This window comes from Clupea harengus, chromosome 11 (genome assembly GCF_900700415.2).
Source record: "Clupea harengus chromosome 11, Ch_v2.0.2, whole genome shotgun sequence".
NCBI classification, from domain to species: domain Eukaryota; kingdom Metazoa; phylum Chordata; class Actinopteri; order Clupeiformes; family Clupeidae; genus Clupea; species Clupea harengus.
The window spans coordinates 1,710,615-1,720,227 of NC_045162.1; the positions used below are offsets into that span (position 1 = coordinate 1,710,615).

Below are 9,613 nucleotides of genomic sequence, written 5' to 3' on the forward strand. Positions count from 1 at the left end.
AACAAATGTTCGATTGTGATTTCAGTTTTAAATCTCAAATTAAAACGTCAGGTTTTGATCAATAATCTCTCTCTAATGAAAATGTCCTTATCAATGCAACAAAAAACAGCTGTTTCATTTATCACAGTCTCACACCCTGCAATCAAGAAATATGAAAAACATGCGATTTGATTCTACAGGACAACCAAGCACTAGCCAAATTATTATCAAACCTTCAAGCACCAAACATCCCTTAAGTTTCCCAACTTTTACACGTAGCTCAACACTCTCGGCCAGCTTGAATTGCAAGTTTCAATTCTTTTGACAGCATTTTAAAACGCCACGCACTGATCAATAATTACCTTTACAAAGCAAAACCCATATAGCTCCTTAGCTATAAGGTATCCCGTAATGCAATTATTGCTTTGGTTCTTTACCACATCAATCAGGACTTTAGTTAGCACCTGTTTTAGTTTGGCTTTAAACAAAGAGAGAAAAGAAAACCGGTCACCTTTCTATGGTAGATTTGAGGTTCCGATGAAAGAAAATCATTCATTTCAATTGAAAAGTAATAATATTTTAACATAATATTTTTATTAATTTCAGTATATGGTACCACAAGCAATGCACAGCAATGACAATAAAAAATGTAAAATAATGATTGAATGGCGGTACTAATGTACATGTTGATGTCCAAGTTAGCATGTGTGTGTTGTGTATGATTAAATGACCTCTGAACTTCAGGTTTACTGAGCCGTGGTAAACACAGAACTGGAATCAACTGGACTGGAGTGATGAGTGATGACCTAATCAGTGCAGCATCAGAGTGTGTGAGTCTGTCTCTGGTTCCTCACATGTGGACAATCAGGTTCTTGTTCATGAAGAATAAAATAAAATCACCTGCTACACAGCATGTGTTTAATAACAACAGTTATGGTGGTGATTCATGAACCATTCAAAGTTTTTTACCAACCCATGGTATTCACAGAGAAGGATCCTAATTACAGTCATCTTTATATTTCTAAATATGGGGATAGAAGGAAGTTTTAACATTTGGTTTTCCATGTTGGTTATATTTAAAAACCTCAAACTAATTTAGATAGATCTACTTACAAACCCCAAACAAATCTAGAAAAACATATTCCCACCGTGGAAAGAAAAGAAAAACAGTTTCTTTCAGTGCTTAGAATTGAAAATAAAATATAATTTGCAGTATTTCATGTGTTGTACTGCATCTCAGACTTAACCATATGTACATCAATATATAACGTTCATGACTTAAATATACACACATGTAGCTGACATGTTGAGAAAACATTAAAAAGTAACTGATGGAATAACGGTGATCAATAACAATCAACATAAACTGGGGCTACTACTGAAGAGGGAAGATGACAAAGCAATGCAGAATATGTCACAAATGATTATCATACAATATCACACAAACAATTGAGGCCTAATCAAGTTTAACCTCATAATCACCAGCAGCAAATACCACCTACTGCTAGTGTTGGGAGGGGAGTATATTACTTCTACTTAACAGCCTCATGTTCACAGAGGATACATATTTTATATTGTAAAAACACAGATTTAGATACAGACCAATGCATTGTGTTGATGTATTGTTTTTTTAATCAATGGAACACTTGGATTTTGGAGTTAGTCTCAACATAGTCTGTGTTGTTCAATGGTCACCGAGGGCTTCAGGGGTGAAATACTCAGTGACATGGGGCTGTAGAAGAAGGGAAGGACTTTCTCAGTGAATGTGTGTTTGAAAGTGTGTAAGTGTGTATTTTGTAGAGGATCAGAGAATGACAGCTGTCCTTTATCCAAATCCAGATGCACTCTGAGTGTGTGGAGGTTCTGTTTCAATATATGCACAGGTCCTGTAACAGGCCACGTCCCATACCCCACATGCCACACTCTCCCCCAGAAGCTCCTCCCTTTCCTCTGGTTGGACTCTGTGGTCACACCCACACACCAGACTATACTGTCTCCAACTTCAACATCCCAGTAGTGTGACCCTGAGTTGAAGCCCTCAGAGCCCAGGACACACTCCCAGATATCAAATCTTTCTGGATTATCAGGGAGTGTCTGTGTAGGATTTGGTTGTTTAAAGCTGGTCAGATCCTCAGAAACGATGAGCCATGGGTGTGCAGTGTTTGGGTCCAACACTACAGGAGCTGAATGGAGAGATGAGGAAAGGGTGAGCAAATGGACTCAGGTGTATGACTTCTTTTACTGTTGGATGGTTGGGTCTTACTGCGTCATTTAGCTGTAACATTGATTTTTAAGTTGATGTTATAGTGTGTGTTTGTTTGTGTGTGTCTGTGTGTGTGTGTGTGTGGGTGTGTGTGTGTGTGTGTGTGTGTGTGTGTGTCCGTGTGTGTCCGTGTGTGTGTGTGTGTGTGTGTGTGTGTGTGTGTGTATGTGTGTGTGTCATAAGTGACATAGAACTCACTGAACTGAACTATGTCCTTCATCTTCTCCCAGACTCTGAACCTCAGGTTGCCCACGTGCTTTGCCACATCAATCAGAGCTCCCGAAACTCCCTGTGGTTTTTGCAGTGAGCGCGTAGAACTAGGAACACAGACTGGAGTTAGCACTAGTATTAGTGTGGGTTCAAACTTAAAAAAAGGACGAAATCTCTCACCTTTCTATGGTAGCCTTGAAGTTCTGGAAAACAGCATACAGCACAGATTTCAGTTCAGTTAATTTCAATATACTGTGTCTGTCTTGATAGTTTACTTCTTTTTCACACAATGGACAGTATTGATACATTATATAACAAAAGATCAAAAGAAATAGATAACAATAATTGAAAATATTTATTAAATACTATAAACATCTCACCATTTTTCCAACTGAACTGAAACCACATGTCCATACCTGTAAGAAGATTATGTCTTCAGCAACCATCTGCTTCTCAATGGCTGTTATTGTATCTGAAAGAGTGGACATCTCCTTGCTCATTTCTTCAGTCTTCTCTTTCATAATGAAACTCTTCTGCTCCTCTTCCTCCTTCAGTGCTCTTATTCTGGCCTCCTCTTCATCTTTCAGAAACTGATGAAGCTTCCTAAACTCCTTCTTGATCTGCTTCTCTGACTGATGGGCCTGGACCTTGAATAACACACATCAAAGGGACGACAGTCATGAAAAATGTTACTTCCTCAAAATATGTCATTTGTCGAATATTAATATTGTTAAAGTAATAATGTGTATTACTGTTGACAGTGTGAGCAGTTATCCAAGGGCTGAACTACCATGTGGTGAAATCATTGCTCTAATCTTCTTAATGATATTATTGATATAAATATCAGTTTGTGTACATGTAATATCTGTATCAAATTGTTCGGTTGAGATGCTTGATGTAACTTCAATTGTAGTTGTAATGAAACTGAATAGCTGCACAATACAAGTTGTTTACGTATCATATCATACAGGTAATATTACACAATGTCAGAAACAGTGTCATGAAGTCAATGGTCTCTTTCTGAAACTGGTTGTTCTGGTTAATCTCACCTTAATGTGCCTGGCTGTTCGGCCACATGTTTTTTAACTCCTTCAAATTCTTTCAGTTTCTCTTGCAAGGGCTTCAGTACAGCATTGAGTTGTTCCTATAATGAACAAATACATTACACACTATGATTATCTATACTCATTTTCTGTTGTTGTGGATACTCATTCAGTCACAGCACAGATACAGAAGGCAAAGTATGCCCATTGCATAGTCATGAATAACATTTCCACCTAAAAGCAAATAATAGAAACTCACTTTAGAATCTAGTGCAGCTTCATCTATGGGAAGGAACTGGTGTCCTGAGTGTTTCCTGGAAGCCTGACACACCACACATACGGGCTGTTTATCCTCCAGACAGAACAGCTTGAGTCTCTCACCGTGCAGACTGCAGAGCACTTCAGACCCTCCTGAAGCCCTCTGACTCTTCTCCTTCAGGAAAGACTCACATAAGTTCTTCAAACACAAATTCAGTGGCGATTTGTCCATTGAAGATCGTCTTCTACAAACTGGACACTCTTTAGATTTCTTCTCTCTCCAGAACTTCTGAAGGCAGTCTTTGCAGAAGCTGTGACTGCACAAAAGAACGACGGGATCCTTGAAAATGTCAAAGCAAACAGGACAGGTGAAATCCTCTTCAGGTAGAGAGCGTTTAGATGCCATCCTCCTTGAACAGAAAAAGTCACTTGGCTGGAAACTTTGAGTGTGTACACTTAACTTTCACTTTCTATTCGTCAAAAATCACCTCAGTAAATCCCACTTTATCGTCTGTAAAGTAACAATGGCTATATGCTTCTATATTAAAATAGATCTCCTGACTAAAAGTGTCGAACTGAAGAGGCAGAATAGCTGACATGAAGTAAAATGCTTCGTGGGTCCACGTTCATTTCCTGATTATTCTTTCGATCAACTTCATAGACTTCTGATTGGTCTAAACTGCTTTCAAGTCTCTCCCCTTATTTACCCAGGGTAAGTATAGAACTGGAAAAACCGGATTGGACTGGTGAGCACAGCTCACAGGTGTGTGTGTGTGTTTTGATTGATTGATTGATTTATTTATTTAAGCCTCGGAAAACACTTTGAGGAATAAGACCCTCATTTACAATGGTGCCGAGGGTACAATGAATAGTTAATACATTGGAAAATAAAATAAAGAAATACAATTAAAAAAATAAGTAAATATGCATATAAAATAGTACAGGAGTACAAGGGAACGATGATAAATAACAATTTTGAATATTCAGTAAAACACTATGGTTGAGTCAACAGTTACAATCATTGCACGAGAAGTCAGTTGTACATATGATAAGATTTAAGAATTCTCTTAGTGAAATAAATGAGCACAACCGTAAAGATTTTTGGACCTCATTCCAGATGTAGGGTGCCTTATAACAGAAGGCTGTCTTCCCCAATTTGGTGTTAACATGTGGCAGATATAATGAAAGCCAGCTTTGAGAGCGGGTATTGAGGGTATTACAGTTCCAGTGTATGAGAGAGGAGAGATATAGTGGCATTAGTCCAATGATCGTTTTGTAAATGAAGGTCTTCCAATGACCATCCCTTTTTTCAGACAGGGCTGGCCAGCCAACCTTGTTATAGAGAGTACAGTGGTGTGTGCCATAGCGGTCTCCAGTGATAAAACGCAGAGCAGAGTGGTATACAGCATCCAGGGTTTTTAGTGTGCTGTGGGATGCATTCCCATAGATTACATCACCACAATCTAAGACTGATATAAAAACAGACTCAATAATGCGTTTTCTGGCTGGGAAAGTAAAACAGCACCTATTTCTGTATAAAAAACCCAGTTTTATTCTTAGCTTTTTTACGAGTTGATTCACATGTGGTTTAAAATCAAGCTTCTCATCAACCCAAATGCCTAGGTACTTGTAGCTGGTGACCCTTTCCAGAGCAGTACCATTTCTAGAGCAGAGTTTTAAACTGTTAAAATCAGTGCTTCTAGCTTTAGTAAAAATAATCCATTTGGTTTTAGCACAGTTAAGGACTAGCTTCAGGTCACTTAACTGCTTCTCAAGCATGTGGAAGGAGAGCTGCAGTCTATTTATAGCAGAGTCAATATGAGAGGCACTACAGTACAGAACTGTGTCATCCGCATAAAGATGAACTTGACAAAGTGGAGTGAGTGTGGAGGCAATTTTATTAATATAAATTATAAAAAGTAAAGGCCCAAGGACAGAGCCTCGGGGTACCCCCTTGTCAATATCTAAAAAAAGCGATGTTATTTTGCCCACCTTTACACATTGGGAGCGACCAGTGAGATAACTCTTGAACCACTCTAGGCTCATATGGTCAAAGCCGATAAGTGATAATTTATGTAAAAGCAGATGGTGGTCAACTGTGTCAAAGGCCTTTGAGAGGTCCACAAATAGTGCGGCACAATGTTGCTTATTGTCCAAGGCAGCAATGACATCATTCACCACAAGAGAGGCTGCAGAAATAGTGCTATGTCGGGCTCTAAAACCTGATTGAGATGGACTCAAGAAAGAGGATAGTGATAAAAATGACTTTAGCTGGATATTAATAAAGGATTCAAGAATCTTTGAGAGACATGATCATTTTGAAATTGGCCTGTAGTTGTTCATATTATTAGTGTCACCACCCTTGTGCAGTGGGAGAACATGGGCTGTTTTCCAGGTTGAAGGGATAACACCAGTTGTTATGGAGAGATTGAAGATGTGAGTAATATGTTCAAAAATTACAGTAGCTGAGGTTTTCAGAAAGAAAGGGTCAAGCTTGTCATCGCCAGTCGATTTCTTTGGATCAATTTTGATCAAGGCATTGCAGACCTGAAATGAGTCTAATATTGTCAGACTAAGGCTGCTCTCTGAAAGTGGAACTGAGCTAGCGGGGGGTGTGCAGGGATCTGCTTGAAGATCAGTAGTATGGACAGTGTTATCAAAAAGGTGCCCAGCTGCAGAAAAATGTCTGTTAAAAGCAGAGCAGATGTCAGAGGGTTCAGTTAAAACAGTGGAGTCTGCTAAAATGCTAGCAGGCAGGCATGTACTGCGCTCACCTTTTAGAGTTTGTATTGCTTTCCAGAAATCACCTGGTCTATTGGACGATTCAGTGAATTTTTGTAAATAAAAATCCGCTTTCCCTCTCCTGACTGCTGATGTGCATTTATTTCGAAGTTGTCTAAATGTAAGCCAGTGGGCATGGTCATTCGTCTGTCTTGCTAGGTTCCATGCCTTGTTCCTGGAACAATGCAGTTTTGCAAGTTCATTGCAATACCAAGGGTTGACTCTGTTCTTAGTCCTGCATTTTTTATAGGGAACATGTTTGTCAACTATGAAGTTAAAAGCTGTGGTGAAATGTTTTAGGGCCAGATCAACATCAGGTATTTTGACAGTATCTGCTATGTCACTGTAAAAAAGGTCATGTGAGAAGGCCTGCTCATCAAAATGCTTAAAATTCCTTTTGATTACTACCCGAGAACCACATTTCTGCAACCTCATGTCACGGATGCATATTATGGGGCAATGGTCACTAAAACCCCATGTGCAACATATTTTTCTGGTTTGTTGCAAAAAATTAAATCAATTAAGGTTGATTTAGAAAAGTCTTTCAGATTAGGACGAGTGGGCATAGAAATGAGTTGGGTAAAATGCAGGTCAGAGGACAGCTCCTTAAGAGCTTCGGAGGCATCCGTTGACCAATCTAAATTAAAATCACCCAATACAATTAATTCTGAGTCAGTAAAAGGCATAAGAAGTTCTGCCATCTTGTTTAGGGCCATAGTCGGGGCACTAGGGGGTCTGTACACTCCAATGACAATAATGGAATTATTGTACCCAAAGTCAATTTTTAGGGAAATTAATTCAAAGCATTTTGGGATAGATACAGCGTTTAAAATAGTAGCAGCATAGGTGCTTTTTACATAGATAGCTACACCACCACCCCTGCTGGTCCTATCAGATCTGTAAATATTATATCCCTGAATATACACTGTTTGGTCTTCTATATCTTTGTGTAGCCATGTCTCAGATATGACCAATATGTCAGGGTTTGCTTGGTTTACTAAAATATTAATGTGGTCAAGTTTGTGACGGCTCAACAGACTTCTTATATTTATGTGTAGGAAACCCACCCCTTTTCTGTTTCTAAATTCTTGGGGGTCATTTATAAAGGTAGTAATATTTTGCTTCACTGTACATGCGTTGGGGGGCGGATAAATGTCTTGTATCTGCAATAAGCCCCTGAGAGTTCGTGTTCTGAAACGTCGCAGCGGACAAGTTTTCCTCCGCGAGATCAGGGTTGAAATGTCATGTTGATCAGGCAAAATAACAGAAGTGTTTATATTGGAGTTACAATAGAGGGAGCTAGTTTCGGGATTGAAGTGTTGCTGAACCGCGACCGGGCCCTGGCAAGAAGGTTCCGGTGCGTGGGCGGTGGATAGTCAGGAAGGAGAAGTGTGTACAGCGTGTACGATATTCGCTGCCAGGTGTTGCGAGCCAAGGGAGTTTGGGTGGATGCCGTCAACTTTAAAAAAAGCTGCACGGTTCCATAACAGGTTAAAATTGTCGATGAATTTGAAATCGTTGGCATTAACAGCAGACTGGAGCCAAGTGTTGAGGCTGAGGAGTCTGCTGAAGCGCCAGTCCCCACGGCCTAATGTTGGCATGGGCCCGGAGATAAAAAACATCTTGCCACTTTGTTTGCACAAATTAAAAAGACAGTTAAAATCATCTTTGATCATCTCCGACCCTTGGGTGAAGACGTCATTCGTTCCAACATGGACTATAATCCTAATAATTGAGGATGGGAGTGAGGGAATGAGCTCCTGGAGTTTTATAAAAATGTTGGAGACCGTAGCTCCGGGAAAACACCGTGTTATAGCGTTGAAAAAGCGCACTGACCTGATGATTGAGTCTCCTATAATCAGGGTGGATGGGGGAAACAAGGGGGGGATGAAAGGTGGTTGCGAAGGCCTGGCTGCATGTGTGTGTGTGTGTGTGTGTGTGTGTGTGTGTGTGTTTAGTTGAGCAGTGTGAGCTGTAAGCACAGCACACAGGTGTGTGTGTGTGTGTGTGTGTGTGTGTGTGTGTGTGTGTGTGTGTGTGTGTGTGTGAGCACAGCACACAGGGGTTTGCTTGTCAATTGATTTGATACATTTTCCACATTTTATATTTCTGATGTGATCTGTCTGTGACATCATGAGCCCAGGTAGTCAGGACTCCTCTTCATCATGAGCCCAGGTAGTCAGGACTCCTCTTCATCATGAGCCCAGGTAGTCATGAGCCCAGGTAGTCAGGACTCCTCTTCAACATGAGCCCAGGTAGTCAGGACTCCTCTTCATCACGAGCCCAGGTAGTCAGGACTCCTCTTCATCACGAGCCCAGGTAGTCAGGACTCCTCTTCATCATGAGCCCAGGTAGTCATGAGCCCAGGTAGTCAGGACTCCTCTTCAACATGAGCCCCGGTAGTCAGGACTCCTCTTCAACATGAGCCCAGGTAGTCAGGACTCCTCTTCATCATGAGCCCAGGTAGTCAGGACTCCTCTTCAACAGTGTGCACACTTAAAATACTTGCATGTTCTATCCTGTCCTTTGTAAATTGAATGTGTCAACTTTAATCTCAGGTGTTATAACAAAATAAATGTAAGACTTGAAGAAGTGCAGGAGATGGTGTCTCTATAATTACTGTCCAAATGCTTTCACATGCATGGTAGTGCTGTGTATAATTTTCAAAGTTCTTCTCTTACCCATAAGAAAAGAACATCTAAAAAGAGACCTAATTTTGTCCTTATCTCCTGAGATTAAATTGAACTAAAAATGAGAGTTAGGCTTAAATCTCCTGCTTCTCAGCTGCATTCATGAAATATTCTGCCATGGAGTCAAAGGGGAGCTCTCCGCAGGGTCTCAAAGCCTGCTGTGTTTTTACTAGACGTCTCAGTATTACCTCCTCTGTTTCTCTCCCAAATCTTCATAAGACAGTGGTACAGGATGTAGAGAAGTCGTTTAGTAATCAGAAGGTTGTTTGTTCAATTCCCTGTCGAAGTGTCCTTGAGCAAGACACTGAACCCCTAATTGCTCCTGATGTGCAGTGTGCCATCAGTGTAAATGTAAAAATGTGTATACATCCTTGTAAGTCGCTTTGGAT

At 40.3% G+C, this 9,613-nt stretch overlaps 1 pseudogene; it reads right to left on the minus strand.

Annotated features, from left to right (window-relative positions):
* Positions 1-1,624: 1,624 nt before the first annotated feature.
* Positions 1,625-4,332, minus strand: LOC116222486 (annotated as a pseudogene).
* Positions 4,333-9,613: the final 5,281 nt, after the last annotated feature.